General features: G+C 46.3%; 1 long non-coding RNA gene across 2 annotated transcripts; it reads right to left on the reverse strand.

Moving 5' to 3' along the window:
* Nucleotides 1-549: 549 nt before the first annotated feature.
* Nucleotides 550-14,550, reverse strand: LOC146855439 (uncharacterized). 2 transcript variants are annotated; one of them, XR_014980836.1, is made up of 4 exons: nucleotides 14,494-14,547; nucleotides 14,250-14,343; nucleotides 1,051-1,142; nucleotides 562-955 (listed from the first exon to the last, which is right to left on the reverse strand). It is a non-coding gene; the product is annotated as an uncharacterized LOC146855439 (long non-coding RNA). The 2 variants fall into 2 exon arrangements; XR_014980837.1 differs by lacking the exon at nucleotides 14,250-14,343 and having other exon boundaries at nucleotides 550-955; nucleotides 14,494-14,550.
* Between the last annotated feature and the right edge of the window lie 516 nt (nucleotides 14,551-15,066).

The following is a 15,066-nucleotide window of genomic DNA, read 5'->3' on the forward strand; positions in this document are numbered from 1 at the left end:
GGACTTGAACCTGTTCCGCCGCTGTTTCCACTCCTAATACCATCCAATGTCGTGAGGCGTTATTTGCAATGAAGCTGAAGCCTTCTTTGAATTTAGGTATATCTATAAAAATGGCAGGTTCAATTCTAATCTGCAGTCCAACAGGTATTATACTAGCCTGTAAATATTTTGTAAGTAGATGACCATGAAGTTTAGTGCGAATTAACTTCTTTTCTAGACGTTCAAGTCGTGCTATTTTATCATTAAGTGTGAAGTCAATATTAGGTGCGTCTGATGAAAGGAAAAGGTTCCTAGGGACTTGTAGCAGCTGGTTGATATACTCCTCAGTATAGGAAAGGGTCTCACTCTCCACCATTTTAAGAAAAGGGGGAGAATCACATAAAATACCTCGCAGGTGTGCACCTGCCCATGAGAGCGTTAAAGCAAAGGGTAAACCCAAAAATCCCTGGGACCTGGGTAATTAAGCAGTATAGGGGAAAGAAATGTCCCAGAGTATACAGACTTATTAAGAGCTAACACAAAATCGATGACAATGAGTACAGAAAAAATGATGTCAAAGTGTTATTTAATCATACATTGGCAAGATACGCATTTTTCATAAATGAAATTGACTTTGATCAAACAGTGCGGGGTGCCATAGGAAGGAAAGGGGGTAGTGAGTTGAGTGAGGTAAAAGGGAAAAGTGACATATAAATTATATGAAACTGTCACAACTTAATTGTAAGGCAAAACAATTTTAATCCACATAATCCAGATAAAGTTCATTGGTTTGAAATATAGATTATTTACAAAGACCATGTACAAACAGAAACACAGTGTGAATTGCACTGTTGGAAGTACTGGCGATATCGTATTGTCGACGTTTCGACCCCTGGACATAGGTAGGTTAGTTGGCTCCTTACTAACGGGGTCTTCTTCAGGACACAAGAGACGGTGTAACAAGGAGGAATGGCACCTACAATGATATTAAGTCGGTGTTTACAAATGAAATTGGAGTCCCAAACAGGAGAAATGAAGGGGACTGGATATGGAACAAATCGCTATATTTACCAAATTAGAAGGTGGACATATAGTCAAAGTTGGCTTGGCGTCAGAAGGCGCAGGGGCTGAAAAGCTCCGGATGAGGGTGGGGTGAGTGAGACCTACAAAGAATTATGAGGTGTCATTGTAATGATCCGTAAAACAAATAAAGGATACATAAAAGTTCAAAAGACCTCGGCATGAGTGACTTACTTATTAGCAATTTCAGTTAGATCGGAGAAATTAATAGCTCCAACATCACACGGTGATAGCTCTGGGTACCTTGTCCCTTGGGCTGTACTTCCTTTAGGTTTGGGTTTTAAAGTGTTTTTATATTACCATTCCTTTACCTTATATTTTTAGAGGCTGAATTTCATTTGTGATTAATTTCACTCTCCCCACCGATGGTGCGCCACGGCGTGTGATGTTGGAGCTATTAATTTCTCCGATCTAACTGAAATTGCTAATATGTAAGTTGACTTCATTCAACACCGAGGAATCATTTTTGGGGATTGCTGTCGGCTTCATAGTCATTCTCCGTAACTCTTTGTATTCATTCAAGATTAGTACTCTTGTGCTGTGCTCTCGTTAAGCTATCCACGATCAATCCAGCATATTGGCAGTCTCTGTGAACACTGACGTATTGAAGTCAAGCTACGCAACTCACCGGAAATGGTTGGATGAGGCGAATCGGTACTACAATTCTTTTGGCAACCTTTCCATGATTTAAATATATCAACATTGTTGTCAACCGCCAGAGGGTGTAGTTTTTTCTTCCAACTCCTAACATTTAAAGGACTTATTAAACGGCGTGGGACATGTCCAACACTTTTCGGGTGAGATATTTCGCTCACCGGCGTTGTCCTTCCATTCTCATATATTGTCATCTACTATTGGTTTAGAACTACGATTTAATGTGCTTGCAATGACTTATGTATTAATTCGAATGAGACTCTAAAGTGTTTGACAAGTGGTGTGTAAGGGGAGGTGTACCACAGTTCTTATCTTATTTAGTACACTAAGTAATCTGTTATTTACACTGTGTTTTATTCTATCTTTTACTCATATTTTAATTGAGTTGTTGCTTACGTGGTATGCATTTAGTGTGAGCTTTATTTGTTAATGATTTGGCCGATCTAGATATCTTCAGGGCACTAAGCTTAGATGCTTCCTTTAGGGTAGTTGTGTATTAGAGCCGGTCTCTGTACACTGGTTTTTATCTTTCAGCGTGGGTGGTGCGCACACCCTTTACACTGATTTCTCCGTAAACAGCATTTGTGCCTAACTTTAGTATAGATTGTTTGCCCAGCAGTGTAGGTTGGTAACCTTTTTACACTTGTATGAACTTGTATATTTGCTCTACCTAGCAGTGTGGGTTGTTTACCCTTTTTACATTTGCATTACCCGTATATTTCCTGTATATTTGTTATACCTAGCAGTGTGGGTTACTTTTCCATTACACTTATTATTATTTATTTATTTATTGTTTTTTTCTCTGCATACATGCGCAATTGGTAGTGTACCCAATTCTTTAAATATTTAGTGCGCAATGGGCAGTGTACCCTTTTCTTATATTTAGATTGCGCAATGGGCTGTGTTCCCTATACATTATGTATATTTTGGTGCGCAATGGGCAGTGTACCCTTTTCTTAAATTTATAGTGCGCAATGGGCCGTGTTCCCTATACATTATATATATTTTGGTGCGCAAGGGGGAGTGTACCCTATAATTGATTATTTTGTATGCATTTATTTTAATCCATTATGGGTTCCTTAGTTTCCCTTATATGGTTGTGGCGTGTAGAACAGTGTGAATGGTTTGGAATTTACACTCCGCGGGAGTCCTCCATTCTCCAAGTCCTACACCTTGCCCTCTTTAGTGCGTGGTGTGTTGAAATGGGTGACTAGTTTGGATCATATACGTTATGTTATGTTATGTTATGCACTTTTGTATTGCGCACAGCTGCCCCAGCTAAGGGGCGTCCTGGCGCATGGCAGGCAATGTGCAACAGATAGCAGAAACACAACACAGATAAAAGATCTAATTAAAAAAGAAACGTTTTCAGAGCTTTGCGAAAGGCCAAGAGGTCAGTCAGTAGCCGCAAGTCCACTGGGAGGGAATTCCAGAGTTCAGCCGCCCTCACCCTAAAAGAGCGACCACCAGCCCGACACAACCTGTATCGGGGGACCAACGCGAGCGCTTGGCTTCCCGATCTCAAAGCGCGGGAAGGAACATACCACGACAGGAGGTCAGCAAGAATTGGCGGACCTACTCCCCTCAAGATCTTAAACGCCAAACACAACACCTTGAACTGGATGCGTGATTTAATGGGGAGCCAATGCAAGGATCTCAAGACACCTGAGGCAGAGCTCCTTCGGGGTAAGCCTACAATGGCTCTAGCCGCGGCATTCTGCACTCGTTGAAGGCGGGTAGTCTCCGCCATGTTGGCCCCTACCAAAAGCGAGCTGGCATAGTCCAGGCGAGATAATACCGTGGCCTGGACTATCAGCTGCCTGGTACCACGGTCAAAGAACTTAAGAATGGGCCTCAACGACCGCAGGATGCCAAAACAACCGGCCGCGATTTTCTTCGAGTGGCCCTCGTAACTGAGAGCGGGATCCATCCACACTCCCAGATTCCTAAGTTCAGTGACCGGGAGAGGGGCCGGCCCCAGTTCAGTGGGCCACCACTTGTCCCCCCACAGTTCCGTCTTCCTGCCAACGATCATGATCTCGGTTTTCTTCGCGTTGAGCTGGAGACAGTTGTTCTTCATCCAGCTTGCCACCGCCCTAAGTCCACTCTGAAACCTGGGGGCATCCCGATCTGCATCCCCGCTGATAGTCACCGCTAGCTGAGTATCGTCAGCATACGAGACCATAGTCATGTCCCATTGCTTGACGATCTCAGCCAGCGGTCTCACATACAGATTGAAAAGAGTGGGACTCAGCGAGGAGCCTTGCGGGACCCCCTGACTCAGAGGAAGGAATTGGGACTGGTACGGTGGCAGCGCAACGCTGAAGAAGCGATCGTTTAGGAAAGAGCGAAACCACTGGAGGGCAGAGCCACCCAGCCCGACCTCCTCCAGGCGATGCAACAGGATAGGATGGGACACGGTGTCAAACGCGGCGCTCAGATCTAATAAAACGAGCGCCGCTGTCTGCCCCGCATCCATCACTGTGCGTAGATGTTCGGCCATGGAGAGAAGGGCAGACTCCGTGCTGTGACCAGCACGGAAGCCATTTTGGGTGGGATCCAAGATGTTAAACTGGATGAGGTGGGCCGAGAGCACTTTGTTGACATGGGCCTCCATTACTTTGGTAGGCCAGGGAAGCAAAGAGATAGGCCGATAATTTTCAGGCTTGTCTGGGTCCAATGAGGGCTTCTTAAGGATGGGGGAAACCACCGCCCGCTTCCAGCTACGGGGGACCGTGCCCGACTCCAACGAGATGTTGATCAGGGAGTGTATCACGGTCCGACCCCCGAACGACTCATCTCTAAAGAGAGCCGAACTGAGAGGGTCGGCGGGGGACCCAGATTTCACCTGCTTTGCCAAGATGTTAAACCCTTCGAATGTCAACAGGGGAAGCGAGTGCAGGGCTGCGTCTCCACAGATGGAAACCGGAGACTCAGCTGGAGGACCTGTGGATGGAAAGGTCATATAGATGTTTTGGACCTTTTCCTGAAAGAACAGCGCAAGGGCCTCACAGTGAGCGGTAGAGCCCGTCGTCGGGGCATCGGGGCGCTTAGCTAGAAGATCCTTCATCAATTTGAAAATAGTTTTCGAGGGGTTGGAGCTGTTGCCGACTTCGGCAGTATAATACAATGCCCGAGCACGGCACACAGCCCGATGGTATACTTTGACGGAGGCGAGATAGATAGCTTTTTTTCCCGAGTCATACGCCTTCCGCCAAGCCCTCTCTGCACGCCTGCAACTGCCCTTGAGCGCACGTAGGGCGTCATCGTACCATGGGCTAGATTCTCTGGCACTGGTCTTACAGGCGGTGAGTGGAATGAGCGCATCTAGCGCTTTGGAGATCCACGCGCAGAACCCATCGTAACCTGAATCAACAGTAACAAACGGATCTAATGGCTCTGCAGCGAGGACACGGTGCAGATCTTCCAACCGTAATTTGCCCCAGTGCCGCCTTACGATCAGCTTTGCAGGAGGGGTGACGGTCCTACCTGACAAAGGGGTACTAATGGCGACCAAAGAATGATCAGTCCAACCCAGGGGCGAGACGGCAGTGACAGAAGCATTTGTCAAATTGGTGAAGAAGGGATCTAGCGTATGGCCACAGATGTGGGTGGGCTGCTGAACAAGCTGCAGCAACTGTAAGGCCTCCAAATCCGTGAGAATGCCACTGACCGCGGGTAGGTCAGGTCTATCGAAATGGAGATTAAGGTCCCCCAGAATCGAAAAATTGGGACACCCCACCACCAAGGAGCTGACCACATCCGGGAAAGCGGCGCGAAACGCCGCCTCGCTCCCTGGGGGACGATAGACCACCATCCCCGAGAGTGAAAAGTGTGGAGTGACCAGAATCTTAAACAACGCACTTTCACATCCCGCAATGGTCAGTGCGGTCCAGGAGCAAGTAAAACTAGAACGAATAGCCAGGGCAATTCCCCCTCCCCTAGACGATCGATTAAGGGTACGGACTGTATAGTCCGGGGGGAATGCCAGATTGATAATGGCTGCGTCCTCGTCTTTTAACCATGTCTCGGTGATAGCCACGATGTCCGGGCTTGCATCCTGCAACAGGTCAAATACTGCCTGATAATGTGACACCAGAGACCTAGCATTAAAACTAAAAATGCGGAGAACATGCTCCGGGCAGGTGTAGCAAGCGGCTACCACCGGACGTGAGGGGGCGATAGAAGTGGCTTGCTCCAAAGACCACTGACAGCCAGCACAATAATAGGGACCGTCCAATGGATGTAGGAGGGGTAAGCTACAGCCCGCAGTCCGACGCCCCAGGTCACGCAGGGTGTCACAAGAGTATGTCAACATTGCTGGAAATAACCAGCCGCACCTTGGACCAGCCGGGCCTGGCCCGAGTCCCGCGCGTCCTTAGCGCGGACGGGCGCAGACGGGCGCAGACGGGCAGGACTCTGGCACGACTCCGGCCACGCGACGGCGTCCCAGCTGCGCGTTCCCGCTGCGCGGAGAGGACGACTTTAAATAGGCGTCCCCAGGACTGAAGCGAGCGTCAGGACGCTCTAAGATGGCGCCCGCAAAAGCGCCAACAGCCCCAATCCAAAATGGCGGCCAAAGTTGAATCGATATGCCCCCTCGGGACCCGGACCCACCAAAACGGCGGTGCATCAACTATTTAAGTGCAGGTAAGTGGAGACCCTTGCCCCCAGGCCAAGCAGCAAAGCACAGGAGAAAATAAACGCTGATAAAAGCACATTAAGTTAAAATACAGCGCTGAGGAGCGGCGCGCTAAAAAGCTAGGCCAAAAGTAACAGCAGAGCCTGACCGCCGTCAAATCCCACGAGTCCGCCTTAAATAGGCGTCCCCAGGACTGAAGCGAGCGTCAGGACGCTCTAAGATGGCGCCCGCAAAAGCGCCAACAGCCCCAATCCAAAATGGCGGCCAAAGTTGAATCGATATGCCCCCTCGGGACCCGGACCCACCAAAACGGCGGTGCATCAACTATTTAAGTGCAGGTAAGTGGAGACCCTTGCCCCCAGGCCAAGCAGCAAAGCACAGGAGAAAATAAACGCTGATAAAAGCACATTAAGTTAAAATACAGCGCTGAGGAGCGGCGTGCTAAAAAGCTAGGCCAAAAGTAACAGCAGAGCCTGACCCTGACCTTATTGGTATCAACTTTTCTCCCAACCTTGCACAGTATTTCCATGCTATAATTGAATTTAATATAGTTGTTTAGAGGATAGCCTTCTTCCTATTCTCATTTTCCATCTGAAATTCTTATTTCCATGTGAATTGCTAATATGTTTTCCCTCTTTATCTTATATTTGCAGTTTCTGGTTTATTCCAATTTCTGGATTTTCTTCTTTATGTTTCCAAGGGAAGGGGATGTGCTATGTTATGTTCGTATTTTCTCATTTGCACTCTTTTCCTTGCTGTATACTTTCACTCATTCTTCCATTCTCTGTTCTTCTGCAATATGTACCTATTTTTCTGCAGCTTCAATGTCCTTCCTCATTTTGCATCTTTTCTTCACCTAAAATATTCTTTTGGGATGCAATGTTTTAACAAGCCCTCTGCATATTGGGGCTACCCTCTTATAGGCTTGTTCTATTTATAGTTAGTTGATTTCTCAAGGGAAGAGGATGTGTTGTACTTACATTTCCTGCTGCTCAGTCAGTATGCATGAGTATGTGTGTATGGAATGTTGGAATGCGTGATGACTGTGTGGAATGTTGGTGTGCCTGGTGGACTGGAGGAATGACAGTTAGAGGGAGTAGGCTGAGCAGCAAATATGCAGCTCCTGGTGGGATCTTGAACTAACTTGTAACTTACCAATAAACTTCTACTTGAACTTACCTCGTGACTACAATCAATCTTTTCTACAAATACCTTCGCACCATTCAATTGTTTGATCATGTTGGCAATGTGTGGACCTGGATTTCATTCTCTTTCAGTTGCCTTGTTCGCTTGACGGAAAGCCACATAGATGCTTACAGCTCCTTCACTGTCCTTTTTGGGTACTACCACTATGGGAGAAATCCATGAAGTTGGACAAGTGGAGTACTCAATGATTTCGTGTTTGAGTAAGGAGTCAAGTTCTTTTTCTACAGCTTCCTGCAAGTGAAAGGCAATTCATCTGTGTCTTTGAGCCATAGGATGGTCATCCTCATTGATGAGTAATTGGACTTTCATGGTCTTGAGTTTTACCAACCCATGAAACAATGAAGGGAATTGATTTACTATTTCATGATAAGCATTCATGTTATAGTTTATCGATATCAGTCCCATATCAGCAGCTGGGCTGAAGCTGAGTAATCAGGCACTTGTTGCAGTACCTTGAAGTACATGAATGGGTGATTGTACTTTTGTTTTCCTATGCTTCATCATTGCTACAAATGAAACTTGACTTTGTAGTGGCCTTGATGCAGCCCACATACACACTTTAGTTTTCGAAGGCGTAAGTCGGGGCAATGGCGTCTGTTCATTATATTTCTCCTCAGGCATAAAATGTATTGACGCACCACGGTCGATAATAAAGGGTATTAACCAAACATTGACTCTTAGTGTGATTTTTGGACAATGTTTGAATGACTTGGTGCTTTGTTGTGTCACCTTCTCTTGGACTGATATTCTTCCTCACACACAGCCAGTCCAACATGTGCACGTTTCTCTAAACATCGACATGGCACAGCCATCTTCTTCACTTTCACTTGACATTGATACAGAAGAACTGTTTGATGAAGATTTAGATGTTGATTGGCTTCTTTTAGGATCGATTTGCTCCAGTTGATGTGGTCGCTTGGCCTTATTGGCATGCGCCAAAAGTTGCTTTACAGCCATTTTGTGTGCGTGTCGTGACACACTAATGTTTTACTTTGCCTTACAAACTATTACAAAATGGTTTTCCTTACCTCAGCCTTTGCAGATTTGCCCGATGGCGGGACATTTACCTTCATGTGGAACCGAAAATCCACACTTCTATTTCTGTGGGGAATTCACTTTGCGTTCTTCGGCCTTGTGCTTTGGCATACTTTTCTCATTCATGACTGACTCACTCTGGGCACCTTCGGCCTCCATGTCAGCAGCTTGTCAGTTAGCGTGCTCATCAGCTCTGGCAGCCATGAGAACTCGCTCCAGACTAAGTGTTTCTCTCAGCATTAGTTGTCTGAACGAATCTGACAGGCATCCGCTAATCACTCTGAGACGTATAGTGCCTCATCATTAAATTCATTGAACTTACAGTGTTTAATGAGAGTTTCCAGGGTCTCCACAAATTTGTTGATGGTCTTACCATCATTCTTGACTGAAGATGTACCTTTCGTAATGTACATTTGGCATTGGATTGAAGTTGAGATTCAATGCTGCTTTGATTTTACTATATGTAATTTCATCAGTTCACGTCATTTTCTTTATGACTTCTTTTACACCATCATCAGCAAGATTCTTAAGGTACTGGGTGGTCTTCTTGTTACTTACTTCATCGATCACATCAATGAAATCATCAAATGTCTCTATCCAGGCAGTCCGCCTGTCACTAATATTCAGCTTTTTGGTGGTATCAAATGGCGGTGGTGGCTTCAAGAAGGCAGTGGCATGGTAACCATTGGTCGAACTGACTGGTGTGGAGAGTAAAATTCTTTCCAACGTGACTTGGTGATTTTGTTTTTGCAACAATCTCTGAGGTATTTCAACGTGCAGGCCTCTGGATCATCTTTGATCATGACAGGAAATGTGACCCCTTTCTTGGTTTCCATTGGAAAAGTAAACTTTCAGGATTCCGATCGCCATTCGCGGCTTTCTAAAGCCAGTCAGCAGCTCTAGTGGAGTGCTACTTAGGATATGGATGGCTCTGCAACCCTGGGTGCTTCATCTGGGGTCACTCTCTCAGATGCTGTGGCATGATGACTCTCTTATATTTGTACTGGTAAGCAAATGACAGCTTCTTTTAGCACTTTGCTTTAAGGCATCTCTTTGTGCTGTCTGATACGTGGTTGATCTCTGCCTCACAGCGCTTCTGTTCCCAGTGTTATCTTGCGAATTGCTGTTCTTTGAAAACCTGGGTGCATCCAGCTATAGTGTTATCACTTCGTTTGATGAGTATGCTTTGGGTTGACTAGTAGCGCAGTGCCTGTGTTTGCGGCCTTCCCAGATGGTTCTCAGCCGCCGATGTGTAGACTTCTCAGTGAAGCATTCATTAACTTAAAATGTTTTACATGGAACTGGGGCTGTGCTTTGACTCCATATATGCCAAATATTGATTCCGCACCTCGATGACAGAGGCACACATGGCACACTCAAACAGTTTGCTGGGCCACGGCAAACTCTCTGGGAGAGAAATTGTGATCTTCACGTTACTTATCCCTTATCTCATCGCCAGTTATAGGGTCCTCCCCATACCACATACTCTACACATGGAGCTTAGTATAACACATCTTTATTCTTCTGCGTGCAACCACGAACTCAACATTCTAAACCTGCATTCAATTCACTATGCTCTAATGCTTACCTCACAGTTCTACAGAGTCCATCAGAATCCACCAGGGTTCCATCTTTAAAAGCTCACATGACACTACAGCTCTCAGTGGGCCTAGGTGATCTTTGGGAATGCCTGAGAGAAGGGCCATTCCATAGTCTGGTCTGGAGAGGACAAGTGACTGCATCATTGTTTTGAGGTCTTGTTACGGAATCAATTGTCTGATGCCCCAAAGCTGCCTAAGGTGGTGTTATGCGCTATCGCCCATGGCTATGATGTGGCTGTGAAGATTGTGATGATTATCAAGGGTGATGCCAAGTGATCTGGCACTCTGGACAATAGCGGGGCAGACATCCAGGGCGGGAAGGTTAGCCATCCATTCTTGTATTGGAGTTTTTTCATTCAGAGGTAAAATCAAAAGAAATTCTGTCTTCGTTGTGTTGAGTCTTAGATGGTTGCTGGACATCCAGTTTTGAATCATTAAGAGCATTTTGTAAAGCAAGGCAACATCTTCTGGTGATCAATCAATCAATCAATGTACTTATAAAGCACACTACCTACCCGTGAGGGTCTCAAGGCGCTGAGGAGAAAGGTGTACCGCTACTGGTCGAAGAGCCAGGTCTTGAGGAGTCTTCTGAAGGTGAGTGGGTCTTGGGTCTGCCGTAGGTGGGTAGGGAGGGTGTTCCAGGTCTTGGCCGCGAGGAAGGAGAAGGATCTGCCGCCGGAGGTAGTTTGTTGGATGCGGGGGATCGCGGCGAGGGTGAGGCTGGCAGAGCGGAGCTGGCGGGTGGGGGTGTAGAGGCTGAGTTGGCCGTTGAGGTAGGCTGGTCCGGTGTTATGGAGGGCTTTGTGTGCGTGGGTGAGTAGCTTGAAGGTGATCCTCTTTTTGACGGGGAGCCAGTGTAGGTCTCTCAGGTGAGGGGTGATGTGGTTGTGGTGAGGAACGTTGAGGATCAGTCGGGCGGAGGCGTTTTGGATGTGTTGCAGTCGTTGTAGGTACTTGGCCAGGATGCCTGCATAGAGTGCGTTGCCGTAGTCCAGTCTGCTGCTGACGAGGGCCTGGGTCACCGTTCTTCTTGTTTCAGTGGGGATCCACTTGTAGATTCTGCAAAGCGTGTGGAGGGTGTTGAAGCAGGAGGAGGTGACGGCGTTGAGCTGCTTCGACATGGAGAGGGGGAGTCGAGGATGAATCCCAGGTTGCGTGTGTGGTCGGTGGGTGTCGGTGCTGTTCCCAGCGTGGTCGGCAACCAGGAGTCGTCCATGCTGAGGGGGTGGTTCCGAGGATGAGGACCTCCGTCTTGTCCGAGTTCAGCTTCAGTCGGCTGTTCCTCATCCATTAGACGACGGCCTTGTAGACGTTGAACAGCATTGGGCTGAGGGATGATCCCTGGGGTACGCCGCAGATGATGTCGGTGGCTTCGGAGCGGAACGGGGGAAGGCAGACGCTCTGGGTTCTGCCGGAGAGGAAGGATGTGGTCCAGTCCAGGGCCTTCTCTTGGATTCCGGCGATGAGATTTTCGTATATATTTTGGTGTTGCTGGCGTAGAGATGAAAGAAAATCCCAGAGATTGTGAAAATCACACACAGTGGTTCTAGGTAGAGGTTAGAGAAGATTGGGGAGAGGATCGATCCTTGAGGGTCCCTTTGATGGTCCCTATGACTTGCCAATCCTGGGGTGAATGCACTGCTGGTTCAGGGGCTACTGCTCGTAAAGCCAGCTGAGGCTCTATTGATGATTCCCACACCTTTGAATAGGGTTGGGAATCCGTAGGTTTAGCAGGATGGGAGGGCCACCACTTTAAGTATTCCTTCTGCTCTGCCAAACGCTAAAAGAAGCCCTAAGTCTCTTTACAGCATGGGAGTGATTAGTGAGCAGCCCAAGGCTGGTGGACTGAAACAGAAAACAGTTTCCCTGCTTCAAAAATATTTTTCCTGTCAAGAAAAAATATTTTAAAGTAAAATTGCATTTTCTGGAGTTATTTACATGTGCATAAATGTACATCTGCTACAAATGTATATTACATCATGTTCTTTGAGCATGTTTTTGCGTGGGAGTTGCCACTTCTCAGAAGCAATCCATTCTAAATTTCAAAGTAACAAAAATGAACACCAAGCATAGAATGAAATCATCAAATGTCTCTATCCAGGCAGTCCGCCTGTCACTAATATTCAGCTTTTTGGTGGTATCAAATGGCGGTGGTGGCTTCAAGAAGGCAGCGGCATGGCAACCATTGGTCGAATTGACTGGTGTGGAGAGTAAAATTCTTTCCAACGTGACTTGGTGATTTTGTTTTTGCAACAATCTCTGAGGTCTTTTGAATTAATAGAATAAATAAAAATAAATTAACAATTAAAGAATTAATTACCAATTAATTAATTAATTTTTGAATTAATAGAATTTTAATAACACCAAAAATTTTAATAGCCATTAATCTGGAGAAGGAAAGTAATTTTTTCAAGAATCGTGCCATCATGCATAAAAGGGAAAGTTTTTGGAAGTTGTGAAGCTTTTTTTATGATCCGTAACGGTCTTTGGAAAAATTTGAAACTTTGCATAGATTGCAGATTGTTTTTGGCTCTGGACAACTTATGTCACATGGATCCTTAACACTAAGATGGTTCGTCAGAGTATACAATTTATAGACAACCATCCGTGTTTATGTTCTACACAATGCCATTGTGCACAGCACAACTATGCAAAAGGATAACCTGCGTAGGAAAGAATCTGCATACATTTGTTTACGTGGTGCTATGATTCATCATGTGATGGAGTTGTGCTGGGTTTGGCTCATTTCCATTGGCAGGAAATGTAACTCATTCAGGCCCGCATGTTGAATGCCCCAAATTTGATGGTGGTAGTTCCACACCCCCGGAGTTACAGACACTTGCGGTACTCTTAATCGCAGGGGTGTAGAATTACCTAGGGTAACGGCTGAACCCCGAAGGTTCCCCTGATAAATGAGCTTTGACAGGCGAAATTGTGTTTCTGGGTCTGATTCACCTGGTAGTATCTCATTTTCCACAGAGTTTAACCCACAGGTTATGACTGATTTTAACAGATGAAGCCCTGTGTAAAATTTACCAGGCCCATGGTAAATTTGCATATCTTCAGTTCCAATGGTCCCAGTAACTCCCCTACTCGTTCCTTCATGATAAAAAACGAAACAAAAAACAGTTCGTAATGAGGCCCTGCAGTAGCAAGTGCAGACAAATAATTTTGCACATGCAACAGAAAAATAAAATGCTGAAAATATGCAAAGTTCTTGAACGGTGAAATGGGGAACGTTACCTAGTGTTTGCCCAGTCAGCCAGAAGATGTCATTGCATGGAGATTGGCAACTCTGCATTTTTCTCATTTGTGTTGGCAAAGATTTTCAAGGCTCACATCACAGTGAAGCAAGGTTTTAATTTTCATCAGCTTTCACCGAATGGGACAGAATTGAGCAGAGCGTGATGGCTCACCATGCATGCCAGTACTCGGAGTTTCTTGGCATATAGGAGTGAGAGGGGAGTTCCTTGGAAAGAGTTTCTGAATGTGGGAATATTGTGGCTGGTGTACCATTTTTAATGCTAGTAGTAGTATTATCTATGACCGGCTTTATGGAGAACCACCCAGACTACATTATGGAACACTGTTTTTGTACGGTGCAGTGTTAGTCAAGTTCATGGTCGCTTCATACATTTATATTATTGCACAAAGAATAAACTCTTCAATTAGTGAGGTTTTCCAACATAGGACTTCAGTGTGGGTGATATGGTTTCTATAGGGAGCTTTACCTACAGTGGCGCATAATGTGGGGGAGCAGGTGGCCTTTTAGGCATTCCTTCGAACCCACGTGAATGTGCATAATCTTATGGGTTTTCATTGTAGTGTATTGTGTGGAGGCAAGTAGAGTTTCGCCATATTTTCCTCCACCTCAACCATCTCAATTACAGCAGTACTGTATGACGTTGGATGTTTTCAAGCAGGCCTTTGAACACATCACATCAATAGACCGATCACTGCACACTCTATGTACTAGAGCAACTCAGGGCTGCCTAGTTAGCATCTGAACCACTGGATTCCATTTTACTACCCGTTGCCTTCTCTCTACCTACCGTTGCCTACTTCTTCAGCTCCATACTGTCTGCTTGTGCCCTCAGCAGGTGCCAGGATTTCTGCTGCATAGGAGGAAGTGATATAATGCTGTCCCTACATAGCCAAACAACATAAATAAACAACAATCTACTTATGTAATAGTGCAGTTGTGGCCAGCATTAATTGGGGGTGGGAGGGTAGGGGGTCGGGCAGGGGGGTCGCGCGGGGAGGGGGTAAATTTAATAATTCATTTAAAAAACGTACATGTCCGCTGGCCAGGTCCCGCATTTTCTCTGCTCGATCTCCTGCTCTCGTGACTCTGACAGTACCAGGAAGCAGGCAGCCTCCCTCTCCTACCCCAAGCCAATCACAACGCTGCAAAGGCAGCCTTGTGATTGGTGGGAACTCCGCCCAGCCAGGGGCTTATGGGGAAGCCATTTCCTCCATGTGGGCACACCACTCCTCCCCTGCCCAGCCCTGCTCACAGAGTAGCCCCGCCCGCCCTCAACCAAACCCTTCTGCTTTCTCGCAGTGCGAGAAGCAGAAACACGAAATGGCAGTTATTACCATTTTATGTTTCTGAATCTGGCACTGCAAGAATGGCAGTGGGGCGACGCTCCTCCGCCCAGTGGAGGAGCCGCCCCTGCAATAGTGTCAAAAGGGACTCCATTGTGGTTGTTGACTGGAGAGAGGGTCAATGAGCATTTTTAAGGCAAAGTCAGGAGCCCTATCCTATACGGGCCAATAACAGACCTACCCTTTTCCAGTCAATAACTACCCAGGAGTGTCCTGTCCTGCAGTGCGACATAGTTCTTGTGAATTGAAATTCTGACATCT

The sequence above is a fragment of the Triturus cristatus genome, chromosome 4_1 (genome assembly GCF_964204655.1).
Source record: "Triturus cristatus chromosome 4_1, aTriCri1.1, whole genome shotgun sequence".
NCBI classification, from domain to species: Eukaryota; Metazoa; Chordata; class Amphibia; order Caudata; family Salamandridae; genus Triturus; species Triturus cristatus.